Source organism: Medicago sativa, chromosome 7 (assembly GCF_051527215.1).
Source record: "Medicago sativa cultivar Bolivia chromosome 7, Bolivia_mono, whole genome shotgun sequence".
NCBI classification, from domain to species: domain Eukaryota; kingdom Viridiplantae; phylum Streptophyta; class Magnoliopsida; order Fabales; family Fabaceae; genus Medicago; species Medicago sativa.
The window spans coordinates 63,059,540-63,074,218 of NC_140755.1; positions in this window are offsets into that span (position 1 = coordinate 63,059,540).

Genomic DNA, 14,679 nt, shown 5'->3' on the forward strand with positions numbered 1-14,679 from the left:
TGCCATTTTCCCCTATCAATAGGTTTTTATTTATAGCCCCAACTACAAATTATTCTTTTGACTTAATTGAATACCTTTTGACTATTTTTTGACAACAATAAATACTTTTTGACTAAAAAATGTTTTATACACATTAAATCTGAAAAGAAATTTGACCAGTTTTATTAAAAATAAAATAAAACTTTGACCAAGTATTTGCTTTCTTTCTTATTTAAATCTATAAATTAATGTTTTCATTATTTTCTAATTTTATTTTTCTTCATGTATTCTCCTAAAAAAATATTGAAATAATCAAACGTAATTGATAATACAATGAATACAAATAATGAATTTGTTTATAATAAAAAGTAATCATAGTAATTTATAACATTTTTTTTATTGTAGTCTTTCTATAAAATACTTCATCCATCTCTAATTATAAGACTCTTATGAGAATTTTTTTGTTCCTTTTTATAAGACCCTTTTTCTATTTCCAACTATATTAATTATTTCTTTACATACCTATCCCTATTTATTATACATCTTTTTCTTCAATCAACAATAAATAGCATGATGAAAACATAAACTAACTCGCTCTCTTAAAGGATAAAATTGTAAAAACAATATTGATTACAAACTACATCAATACAATTATCAGCTTTCTTAATTCTTGTGATTTTGACAACTTGGTCTTATATATAGGGACGAAGGTAGTAATTGTTTTTTTAATATGAAAAAGGTCTCTGGTGAATTCTATGTGCATATAATTTTAGGTACTGACTTTTTATCTCATCCATGTTGGTGCCTATCAAATATGACGCAGTTAGAAGCGTAGGCTAGCAAGTGCTAAACCTAGATTGAAAAGAGATAAGTTCGCAAACGACAAACTTGTAAAAATAGGGTTCTTGAATCCACCAGGAATTGAGAAAAACTCTCTGAAATATTATTGAATGAATAAAAGTTATGCTTCTTAGGCTAAAACTGTTAAGCTTATAGAAAAATAACAAAACCCTAATGGGCCGAAAATAGCAAACTTTTTTTGGTGGTGGTTAGGGTTTGAACCCTGGACCTTGCATATTTTATGCATTGTCCATACCAACTGAGCTAAGCTCACGAGGACCGAAAATAACAAACTGAAACAAAACTAAAAATTACTAAAATTAGGCGAAAATAAAAATAAAATATAATAACTAAGGAAGCCCTCCTACATCAAAATATTAGTGTCGTACATTGATTCATTAAATTACATTTATATGTATCTAAATGGATCGCTCTTAGACCATTTTGATCTGTCCGGTGAGAACGGTTGATTCGTAACGGTGGTAGAGAATGCTCCGATGAATCATTAACGACTTCCGTTACGGCAGCGAAGAGTCTTTGCGGTGGAATGAAAGGTGTCTGCAAGCACATTTGCACTCCAACGCTCAAGTCAGTAATGGAACTGAAAAAGAGTGTGTAAGAAGTGTTGTGAAAAGTGATGTGTACCTTGAGGGTGAAGCAATTTCACCCTTATATAGGCGCGCCTTAAGCATAACCGTCTCCGTGAGATGCGGCGTATGATTAGGGAAGTTATGGGACTTGTGTACCGTGATCCCTTCGTGGAGGCGTGCTCCTGTGTGGCACGGTGCAGGCAATCTGGCATGCTCCTTTGAGTGTGGAGCCTAAGGCGGTGCAAGTTAGGCCACGTGTAAACGTGTGAGTGGTCTTGTGACGGGTCCAGAATAGTTCCCCCCCAAGCCATTGATGCCTTTATGGCTCAACGGCTTTAGCAACAACAAGAGGCGTTCAATCAAAGGCACTCATCGACGGCTTAGTTCGGCGGCCCTTGATGAGTTTTTTTAGGGAACTTAAGCTAGCCCGCAAAGAGTTGGCATCTGTTGATGGTCTAAACCGGACGACCTTTGATATGTTTCGTCAGTAACTTTGATTCCGCCCTCGAATGGGTGGCGCCTGACTGTGAGTTAGTGGGAGTAGTTGGCATTCAATGCTTTAGGCGGAACATTGGAGATGTGATGGTTGTTCATTTGCTTTCCACGTTTTTGGTTCGTGTGTTGCACGCGTTCCTGGAAAAACGTTATACGCGCGCGTGGCTTTGACTGTGTTACGTTTTTTCCAATAAAACTAATTTATGGCTTTGACTGAGTTTGGATTTTGTTTTCTATTTAACTCTGGTTTTAATAATTTATGAGTATAATTTTATTTTATTTTAGTAAAATTTATGGGTATAATTTGTTAATTATATCATTCCTCAATTACTCTGACTTAATCCTTTTCTATAAAACAAATTAATGTTATAGTTTTTTTGTTAAACAAAATTTTGTTATTATAATATTGGATCCTTGGATATTTTTATTGTTTTTAATCATCCAATTTTATTATAATACAACACATCTCACAGACTATGAGATGAACGTGCAACATTACAACAAAATCAATCAGGGGCCAAAGAAGTGGCAAAATACAATAGCTCACATAACAAACCGAAAGACATCACATAAATCAAAATACACCTAAAAATCCACAAACTCCTAATAATAAGCCCAACAGAACACAGTTCACAACCCTCCCATCAAACAAAAACCAAAACAAAGAAATTACCAACATCTAAGACCAAACGGCCACAACATGTGCACAACAGTTGCATAAAACCAGTTCACCCCCAACGCTTCAGCAGATATGTGAAAGCCTACAAGATTATCTTTTGAGCAACCCCCTGGATCCCAACACCATTCATATTGTAAACAAGGTGCCACTTTCACTCTATCGCATGCCCAATGCCACTTTCACACCCAAACCTCCTTTAATTTTTGGATGACACACTTTCCTCCACTTCACCCAACTTATCTTTCCACACCCTTTTCTCCACCCCGAAGAAATTTCCTTTGAATTCTCACCACCCTCCTCAAAAATTTCACTAGCATTCTCATGAAAGAAAGGTAAAAAATGGTAATCCCAAGGCTAATATATCTATTTTTCCACGAACTCAAACACCTCGACAGATTCTCCAACATCGGTTCCGAAGTTGATATTTTTTAGGATTTGCCCCAACCGGTAATCCCAAATACATAAAAAGGAATTGTGCCATCATTACAACTCAAAAAGTTACATGTCATTTACATAAACTTTCTTTCAATATTTATCCCCAACAACGACCTTTTCCAAAAGTTGACTTTTAAACCCAATACCATCACAAAACGTCTTAAAATTGTCAACATCCAAAGATTCTCCATCGATGGTTCCCCAATAGACAAAGTGTCGTTCGCTTATTCAAGGTGAGAAATATTAATTCTTTGAGTACCCACATTGAAACCTGTGAAACGGTCTCTCTCCACTTCACTCTTCATCAACCCTCCAAAGCCCCCGCAACCAAAAGAATAAAAAAAGGGGCCAGCGGATCCCCTTGTTTCAATCCCTTTTGAATTGAGATTTCCTCCGTTAGACTACCATTCACTAAGACTAACATCTCTTCATAAAACACACAAGCTTTCATACACACATTCCATTTTTCATTAAAACCAACCGTCCTAAGCATATATTCTAAGAAACCCCAATCCACTGATTCATAAGCTCTACCAAAATCCACTTTCAACACCATACATTTTCTCCCGAACTTCCTAACCAAATCCAAGACCTCATTTACCACCACCACGCCATCTACCAAAGTCCTACCTTTAAGAAATGATGACTGTGTTGAAGCAACTATTGAAGTCATCACCTTTGAAAGTCTAGCCGTCAACACTTTTGCTAACAACTTGTACAAACATCCCAACAAGGAAATTGGTCTAAAATCCGAGACAGTAAAAGGAGCTAACACCTTGGGGATCAATGTAACAAAGTATAAGAGGAAACATTCACTACAAAAAACGCACCCAGATTGCAGGGGTTTTTAAGCTATTTTGCAGGCGGTTTTAACCTCCGCGAATTGGTTTGCAGGACTTGTATCACCATTACTTTCTATGACCACAAGCTCAATCGCGTTTATAGAAAATGGGAGTGTTAAATCCGTGTTTTCCTCCTCCGACAACTGTGGAAAAATAATCCAACCAACTTTGGCCGCTCCCAAAAAGAGGACGGCACATGTGTTCTAAAATGGTCAACTACCATTGCTCTAATTTGAACTGGGTTTTGAAACTGATTCCCCTCCGCCTTTAAAGCCGTTATACCATTTCGTCAAGTTCTTGCTTGAATTAGTATCACCCTCCCGAAGCCATTTGAATCAAGACCATTGATAGGTTGCCAGCTCTTTAAATTTAAGGAGTTTTCTTAACTCCCCAAATTTATTTTTTCGAATCACAACTTATTCCGCATTAAGCTGCCCATTCTCGCCTCTAACATCTAAAATCACATATCTCAAATACCAAAACCACCAATCTCTCCTCTAACCCTCCTACTTCCTTTATTCCTTCACTCTCATCTTCACCTCCTTTAATTTTTCCTTCAACACAAAACCCATACCCATGCACATTTTGCCCTCTCCACACCTCATCCACAACTTGTATAAGGGAACAATTTTTGAGCCATTGATTAGTGAACCTAAAAGGCTTTGGCCCCCAATCCCAACCTCCAAATTTGAGAACAAAAGGGAAATGATCGGAAACATCTCTTGGTAACACCCAGAGGGATGCTCCCCACAAAGTACGACACCAATTTTCAAAAACAAGCACTCTATTTGGATGGCTCATTGCTACTCCGTTTGCATGATACCAAGTGCATCTTCTCCCTAAAATACGGTTAAAAAAAACATTTTCGTACTACCATTATCAAAATTTGCTACGCGATAATGTTATTTTACAACATTTTGTACTAGATAGCATATCTTGGCGCAATATAGATTCCATCAAACTCTGCCATGCTATAGCCTCTATTTAACAACACTGACCAAATCTCACTCAACTTTCATTACTGTGGGTTAAACACTGAATACTACATTTTAAAATTTGGGAACAACAAAGTTGAGTAAAGGCAAAGCCACGAAAAAAGACGTATCTTTAAATTTATTATTTTTACTAGATTCAGGGTAGTAAAGGCAAAAACACCAATAAATGTAACTTTCAATAAAGAAAGGTACTACCATTTAAAAATACAACAATAAAACAATAACTATTTTACTATTTAGTGTTACTTGTTGAAATAAAATAATTACTAAATTCAATAACATTGAATCATAAAACTCTAATATTTAAATTTCAAAATCTATTAAGATGTTTTATGGAAAGATTTTTTAACACAAACAACTAATTATAGTTTAATACTGCAAAACCAACAAATATGTCACAACTTCGATACTATACTAAATCTTAAATGAAAGATCATATAAAAATCTAACAGAGATAAAAGTAGTGCAGTAGGCATAGAATCAACCTCATTATGATAAAAGTAGTTACCTCTTCTTGCACCAACAGACATACCATGCAAGTTTAACTTCTCTTGTGTTACCTTGCAAATTTGTAGCTATAGCTGACTCGTTCATGTGAGTTAAATTCTCTTGTTTTTATAATTTAAGAAACTTGTTAGGTCTCATCCTTTAATTTGAGAATGCTTGAGTAACTAGTATATGTGTAATTTTGGTAGCTGCCTTAAATATGTTCCTATGACCACTCTTTGTGGCAAAAGGTGGATTTGGAACATGAGTAGTTGGAATATGTTCCTGCACCACGAACATCACCGATGTTCTCACCAACTCATCAAGGCGTTACTTGGAGTAATGATTTCCCAAAACCACATCTTCAAGGAATATCAATGTGTGTCCAGTTAAAGTTTCTCAACCGACACATATTCCAATTACTCATGTTCCAAATCCACCTTCTGCCACAAAGAGTGGTCTAAGGAACATAATTAAGGTAGTTACCAAAATTACACATATTCCAGTTACTCAAGCATTCTCAAATTAAAGGAAGAGACCTAACAAGTTTCATAAAGTAGAAAAAAAGAGAATTTAACTCACATGAATGAGTCAGCTATAGCTACAAATTTGCAGGGTAACACAAGAGGAGTTGAACTTGGTACCTATGTTGGTGCAAGAAGAAGTAACTACACTTATCATAATGAGGCTCAGAATCAGAATCCAAGAAGTCATTTAGAGGTTGAGTTTGACACTCCCACCTGCATTTGAACAGAAATTATTATGTAGCAATTGTAAGTTCTAACATAGATCTTTAAAGTTAGAATCATAGTTCAAAAGCTAACTTTTAAAATTCCAGTATATAGCTCAAAAGCCTAAAAATCATATAACAGCCTCAATTTAAATAAGACATGTTAAAATTCATCTAACAAAAATGTATGTCTAAAGTAATTACATGTATATAACCAATCTATTGTTCTTATCATTGTAATTGAAACGAAACTAAAATCTATGTAAAATAGTACTTCTCAATTAGAATGATATCATATATGGAAGGCTAATTGTTTCCACGAGTATTTTTCCTTCCTATAGATAATTTGAAAGATAAAACTGTAAGACTTGAATATCGCAACCTAGTTGAGTAATAATTAAGGGAACAATATCAAGAGGCACTCACAAAGATTGAATGAGAAGGGAAAAAAAACGAGAAAAGAGAATTGTCTCTTGCAAGAAATCATATTAATACAATCTGCCACAACATTTTGAAGAATTACAATTGAAATTATTATATTTACATTTCCATTCGAATCAATAACCTCATCAATCTTGTAGTGGTAATTGCAAGATAGTTCATGCATTTATGGTATGTCATCAACGGCATATAGCATGATGTGTGAAATTCTACCATCATCCTGATCAAAAACGACAATTTGAAAAAACAAAATAGGAGGACAACTATGGTTGGAAAACCATGGTATTGTGGCAAGATTTATCAATCATAGTTGTTCTCCTAATCCGTTTGGTTAAAATGTTGTTTTTGATCATGATGATGGTAGGATTTCTCACATCATTCTATTTGCAGCTGAGGACATCCATAAATGCCAAAACCAATTTACAATTACAATTACAAGACAGATGAAGATATTTATTCGAAAGGAAATGTAAATAAGATTATCAATTTTTGTGCTTTTGAATTTTGTGGCAGATTGTATTAATAAAGATTTCTAGTATGAGGTGATTTTCAATATTTGCTCATAAATTAGTTTTCTTCTATAATCTATTGATTCTACTTTGTTATGAATGATTCTTGATATTGTCTCCTTAATTATTACTCTGAAAGGTAGCAATAGTCAAGTACTGTAGCTTCATATAAAAATTGAAACACTTTAAATTGGAGTAGTTGATCATGCCCATTAAAAGGAAAAAGAGTAGAGAATAAACAGAGACCAAAATAAAAATAGAGATGAAAAAAGATGACTTTGGAGAACAAAAATAAGGAAGTAGTAGTATTAGAGATGTAGATTAGGAAGAAAATTTGAATAATTGTAGAAAGCATAAAAGATGACAAATTTACAAATATTTTGAGGAATAATATACAAATTGCGGAAAAAATTGTCGATTGATGAAGATGAATAATGAAAATATAGAGAAAAAATGTACTTGCAGATATAACCACCATACCTGTTAGTGAATTGAACACAGAATCTTGATCTGGGATTGGAGATGGATCATATTTTAAAAATGATATGATAAAGTTTTTTCCTGAAAAAAAAAAGAATGAAATTTCATGATTCTAAAGTGACACCTTGCATACAAATAGAAAAAATTAACATAATTTTTTATGTTGAATGAAATAATTGAGAGAGTAGAGGAACCTTGCCATTGAATTGCAGTGTTCAAAATGTTTGCCATTTTCTATCAATAGGCTTTTATTTATAGCCCCAACTATAAATTATTCTTTGACTTAATTGAATACCTTTTGACTAAAAAATGTTATACACATTAAATCTGAAAAGAAATTTGACAAGTTTAATTAAAAAAAAAAAAAAACTTTGACCAAGTATTTGCTATCTTTTCTTATTTAAATCTATAAATTAATATTTTCATTATTTTCTAATTTTATTTTTGTTCATGTATTCTCCTAAAAAAATATTGAAATAATCAAAAGTAATTGATAATACAATGAATACAAATAATGCATTTGTTTATAATAAAAAGTAATCATAGTAATTTATAACAAATTTTTTATTGTAGTCTTTCTATAAAATACTTCCTCCATCTCTAATTACAAGACTCTTATGAGAATTTTTTTATTCCTTTTTATAAGACTCTTTTGCTATTTTCAACTATATTAGTTATTTCTTTACATACCTACCCCTATTTATTATACATCTTTTTCTTCAATCAACAATAAATAGTATGATGAAAACATAAACTAACTCTCTCTTAAAGGATAAAATTGTAAAAACAATATTGATTACAAACAACATTAATACAATTATCAGCTTTCTTAATTCTTGTGATTTCGACAAATTGGTCTTATATATAAGGACGAAGATAGTAATTGTTATTTTAATATAACAAAAGTCTCTGCTGAATTCTATGTGCATATAATTTTGGGTACTTACTTTTTATGTCATCCATGTTGGTGCCTATCAAATATGACGCCGTTAGAAGCGTAGGCTAACAATCGCTAAACCTAGATTGAAAAGAGACAAGTTCTCAAGCGACAAACTAGTAAAAATAGGGTTCTTGAATCCACCAGAAATGGAGAAAACTTTCTAAAATATTATTGAATGAATAAAAGTTATCCTTCTTAGGCTAAAACTGTTACGCTTATAGGAAAAGAACAAAACCCTAATGGGCAGAAAATAACAAACTGAAACAAAACTAAAAATTAATAAAGTTGGGCGAAAATAACAAATTGAAACAACACTATAAAATTACTAAGGAAACCCTCCTACATCAAAATATTAGTGATGTACAATGATTGATTAAATAACAATTATATGTATCTAAATGGATCACTCTTGGACCATTTTGATCTGTCTGGTGAGAATGGTTGAGTTGCAACGGTGGCAGAGAATGCTCTGATGAATCGGTAACGGCTTCCGGTACGGCGGCGAAGAGTCTCTGCGGTGGAATTAAAAGTGTATGCAGGCACGTTAGCACTTTGTGATCACACTAATTGCTTGACGACATACCCAATTAAGCAACTCATCCTATCCTTCCATTTAACTTATTCGAAGAAAAAAAATGAGTCGTTTCAACTTCGTTGGCATCAGGTGGGACGGCACCAGAGTCAACATATAATGAAGCTTCAACATGGACGAAAGCTCCATCAATATTTGGTTTGGCTTCATCCTTAGGCAGTTTGACAACTTCGAAATTTTTGACAAAAATTGGTTTTGTCTAACCAGGATCATCATCCGCGTTCTCAACCATAACTATAAATAAATAACTAACTATTGCAAAAAAATCAATTGCATAATGAATTAAAAAAATAAAAATAAAATAAAAAATAGGCAGTAGCATGCCATTTTTGAGCCATCGCATTGGTAGTTAACTACCGAATTCCATCAGCAGTTAACTGCTGATGCCCCAAACTTTGGCACTTAAGTGTCGTTACGTGCATGTTAGTCATTTTGCAAAAACTAACAGAAAATACACAAAAATAAACCGATTAAAATAACCAATACTTGTTTTTTGACGTCAAAAGTGTGTTGAAACCTCCTAGGATTGATGCTTCAATGATTTTAAACAAAGATTGTGGAAAAAATTATTTGATTTGGGTGTATAGATTGAAGAGGGAAAGATAAGTTGATGAAATAGTGAGTAGAGGAAGTAGGTTGCTGCAATCAGATATCTAAGAGCGTATCGTCAATTAACCGTCGAGGAATTAAATTACTGGCGGCAACTAATTGCTGAGGAATTGCTAATCGGCGGCAGTTAACTGCCGAAGAGTATTAGGGTTGTTTCCAGGTGTGTTTAGCTTTCAGCCAAGTGTGAACAACAAATTTCTTTTTGTTTTTTGTTTAGAATATTAGTGGATGTCCATATCCTTTATCTTCCACATTCTTATAACTCCCACTAGTGAATGGATTGTTATTGATGTTTAATTACATTTGATCATTCAATTACTATTTGTATCCTATAAATAGGACTTAAGATGTAATGTAAAGAACACACTTGAGAAGTAATACAATATACTCTCTTGTTCTCCCTTTATCCTTTTCTATATACTTTTATATGTTGTACAATATCATGCAATACTTTAGATTAATTTCATAACATGTTATCAGCACGAAGCTATAACAATCTGAGATAGTTCTAACCAATGATTCAGGTTTTTTTTTTTTTTTTGGTTACGTAACAACTAACCAATGATTCAGGTTTACTAATAGTTCATTACATCTCTATATTCTTAATTTCTCATTTTGTTTCGAATTTGTTTGAGTGAATTATCTATAAATTTTCAATTTCTCAGTGTATAGGCTACGATAATCAGGCAAGGGATAGTCATGCCAATAATCATTTTATTTTATTTTGCACATAAATTTTGTTGAAAAAGTTCTTAACTTATAATTATCATATATTTTTTTCTCTTTATTTTTGTAAAATTTCAGAAGAATTCAACAACGAATCTTCCCTGAAGGATAGTTCACAATGAAGATATTTTATGATATAGTTCTCAAAGAACTAATTTCCCTTTTAATATTAAAGCATCCCTGGAGGATTGCTCAAAGAACGAATGTATATTTTTTCATTGATTTGAAATATAGTTCTAAAAGAACGAATAATTTAACATCAAACATTCATAAAAGATTGCAAAATAAAAATATTGTGATTTCCTTTGTTATTCTCGATAGAGGTTTGTGGTGAGTTGTTGAAGAACTAGATCTTTGTTAACATCTACTGAATTTATATTTTTAATAATTTTTTCTATTGAATTTTATTCAATTAACACATTAGCATGTGTGATATTCTTGATAAATTTTTGAATAAGTTAACATTGAGTGTCCCTAAAGGATTGCGCAAAAGAATTGTTCTTGATCATTATGAAGATCATGTGTAATATAATTCCTGAAGAACTAAATATATATGAAGATCAAATGAATTGTCCCTGAAGGATTGCAAACAATAAATTTTTTATCATTGTTTATGAAGGTTTGAGATATATATATATAGTTCTTGAAGAATTAAATATTTAACATCAAGCATCCTCGAAGGATGGAAAAAATCATGATCTTCCTTGATGTTGATAGATTTATGGGTGAAAATTAGATCTATTTTATCTTTGTATTATTTAAAAAAAAAATTTTTGAAGAGTTACACGTTGCGAATGTAATTTAGTTCTCGAGTAATTAATTTGTTATTTTAAGGATCCTTGATCAAATAAAGAAGTTTCTTGATCATTGTTTATGAAGATTTGGAATATAGCTCCTCAAGAACTAAAATTTAATATTAAATCATCCTTGACTGATTGCAAAATTGTGATTTTACTTGCTTATTATTCATAGAGGTTTGGGGAGTTCTTAACCATAATTCAAATATATAAGATCTATTTGATCTTAGTATAAGTTCTATCAAAAGAATTAAAAAAAAAATTACTTATGCCTCTTGAATGTTCTCCTGAAGTAGCAACATTGAGAAAACAATACCAAGAAAATTTTGAATGATAAATCACACTTGTGATTGAACGTATGAGTACAATCATTGATTGAAATGAAGTCTCACATGATAAATTGAACTTTATTTTTAGATTGTATCATCCATACTATTTTTCTCGTATAATTTGTGCTCCGCCTATTTGATATTAGATAGTAGGTATTTCTGCAGTCTTGGCATTTGATTTATTGCCAGACTTTCATTATAATGAAATTGTCTTTATAGTCAAAAAAAAAAAGATAGTAGGTATTACGCTTATGAATTTGATATTATTGCTACTTTGGAAACAATTAAGATTTACGAACTATAGTGTTTTGAAATGGAATTCTAGTTAGTTGACAGAATAACTATAAATTAGATTTGTATTATTGATTCCTTCTAAAAAGTATGAATACACTATTTTGAGGTTTCATGCAAGTATTGCTCCTAGAACTTGGATTCACTAAGGAGCACAATAATTTTATGTGTATTTTTTTTGGTATTGTTTGTAAATGAAAGATTTCTTATGCAGAAGATTATAAAAATGTTTAGATGAGTGATACAAAGAAACTAATTTTATTATTACATTTGATGGTAAAAAATAGATAAAAAATATTGAAGGCTCTAGAAGAGAAAATATATTGTTATATGGAGTAATAGAATTACACATTGAGAATACATTATATGATATTCAGAAGAGCATTATATGAAACTAATTTTATAGTAATTTATTACGTTTCAAGGATATCATTCTAATTTGATATCATATTGAAAAGAAAAAAATGTTAAATATCTCCATATTACGAGATATACTCTGAAGAAAATAAGTGCAGTGAAAAAAAAAATTATCTCTGATTTATACTACACTTATATTAGTGCAATGGAATCACATATTATTTTAAACTTAAAGTTTACATATTATATTATTACTGCAATGAAAGCACATATTATTGTAAACCAGAAGTATATAAATCAGTGGCAAGACCGGTTGGGTTATCCCGGATTTATTACAATGTTGAAACTAGTTGGAAAAAATGGATATATATTGAAGAGTCAGAAGATTCTTCAATCTAGTAACTATCGTGTGTTACTAGCTCCCAGAGAAAGTTGGCAATTTAAAAGAATGAGTCTCTAACTTATATAAGATGATATTTAAATTAATACACTGATCATGTGAATCACTTGGATATTTTATGATTTGAATCGTCGCATAAACTAAATAATCACATGTATATCCACAACCAGAAGTTTGTGAGATTATTATGTCAACAAATTTGACCAAGAGTTTATTTTCTGAACTTTTCAGAAAGCATTTGATAAGTATCATTTGTCAATTGATATTGAACAATTGGTAGCATATATGCTCATAAAGTTCGTTGTATAATTGATACTTATGAGACCATACTTTATATACTCTATTTTCGTTATAAGACCATATCTTATAAACTCTATTTTGGAAATCAATAAACTTGTATGTAGATATACTGATTTGCATCAAGCCAACACATTACTATATATAAGTCCTCCCCTTAATCTATCATTGGTTTTAGGTTAACAACCTAATATTTCTTATCAAAGTGGATTTTGGATGTGTTGTGTATATTGTTATACCCTAATTTTGGACCTAAAAATACTTGTTCAATTCTTCTTTTCTTGCATTATAAGTCATTTGATATGTCTCTGATCAATTGCATCTTTCTCTGCATTTTATTTCAATGTTATTTGCAAAATTCATGAAAAAGGGCATTTTAGTCATTTCCTATGTCAAAAGTTCTTTCAGTCTTTTAAAATTTTGTTTGAGTCTTTTCAAGTAGTTTGAATAAGTCTTTGTTTCATTCTATGTCAAAACCCTTTCCAAAAATTGCATTTGAAGTCATTTTGAGTCAGTCTTGCCCCTAGGGGCATTTTAGTCTTTTCATGCGTTAAAACCCTGTTTAAATCCTAAAAATTGTCTCTGAGCCTTTTTATTTTTGCTTGTATGAGTCTTTGATTCAATCTCTGTCAAAAATCCATTTTTCAACTGCATCTGAGTCATTTTTAGTCGTTTTCAGCCCCAGGGGCATTTCGTTCATTTCACACGAAATTTCGGCAGAGAGGTACTTTAAAGTACCTCATTTAGGCCATTGGTTCGTTTTAGTCCGTTTTGTCAAATTTTAGACGTTCCACTTTACGTTTAGTCAAATTACCATTTTTTTATTCCAATTTTATTTTTAGTTTTTTTTCTAAGTCCTAAAGTTCCTAAAATTACACTTTGGTCCTTTATGTTATTTTATGTTAAACTTTCTTAGGTCAAATTTCGTCTAAGTCCTTTTTTGGTCAATTACACTTTAATCCCCAAAGTTCCAAATATTGCAAGAAAGTCCATTTTTGTCCAGGTCATCTTTTTTTTCTTAAGTTTTTTTTATTTTGCAAGTTGGTCCCTTTAATTCTCAAAATTGCAGGATGATCCCTGAGTCCAAAACACAGTAAAGCCGAAGCCAGCTAAGCCAAAAGTCCACATGTCAACAATTCATTGGTCCAATATCACACTTGGCAGCCTATAAATAGGCCACATCACCCAGTACAGTGCAGAATCAATCATTCAACGCCAACTCATCAAAAAGTCTCAGAAACAAATCATCATTTTCTCTCTCTATTCTGTTACGATCAAAACCTCCAAAAACTCAAGAACACCGAAGAACACAAACCCTAATTTCTATCAATGGCGATGAATTTGAAGCAGTTCTCAGAGATTCATTGAAGAATCTTCATCATCGAACTCTTGCTTCTGCAATTCGAAGCTCAAGTTCATCACCTAGGTGACAAACCTGAACGATCACAGAAGCGAGGCATAAAGAGTGAGAAGAAGAGAAGATCGAAGCGAATTCTGAACCAGTGAAGCAGAAAGAAAAAGAATAACTGATTTATTTTCAGTTCGAGACTTACCAGAAGCTTCGCAGGATCTAATTGTTCGAATCTCCAAACAAAATCAGGTAAACGTCCAAATCCTTCTCGTTCTTGCTTCAAATCATCATCGAAGGATTAAAAGTGAAAGTAAACGGTGAATCAAAGTGAGAACTCCAAAAAGATTCGAAAAGTTTGAAACGAAACCCTAAAATGTGAAATCACGAAGGTTCACCGTTTATTTTTCGAATCAAAGCTTAATTTCGTCACCAGCGTAGAAAATAAGACAAGTTAGGGTTTAGTTTCAAGAAGATCTGAAAAAGTTTGAA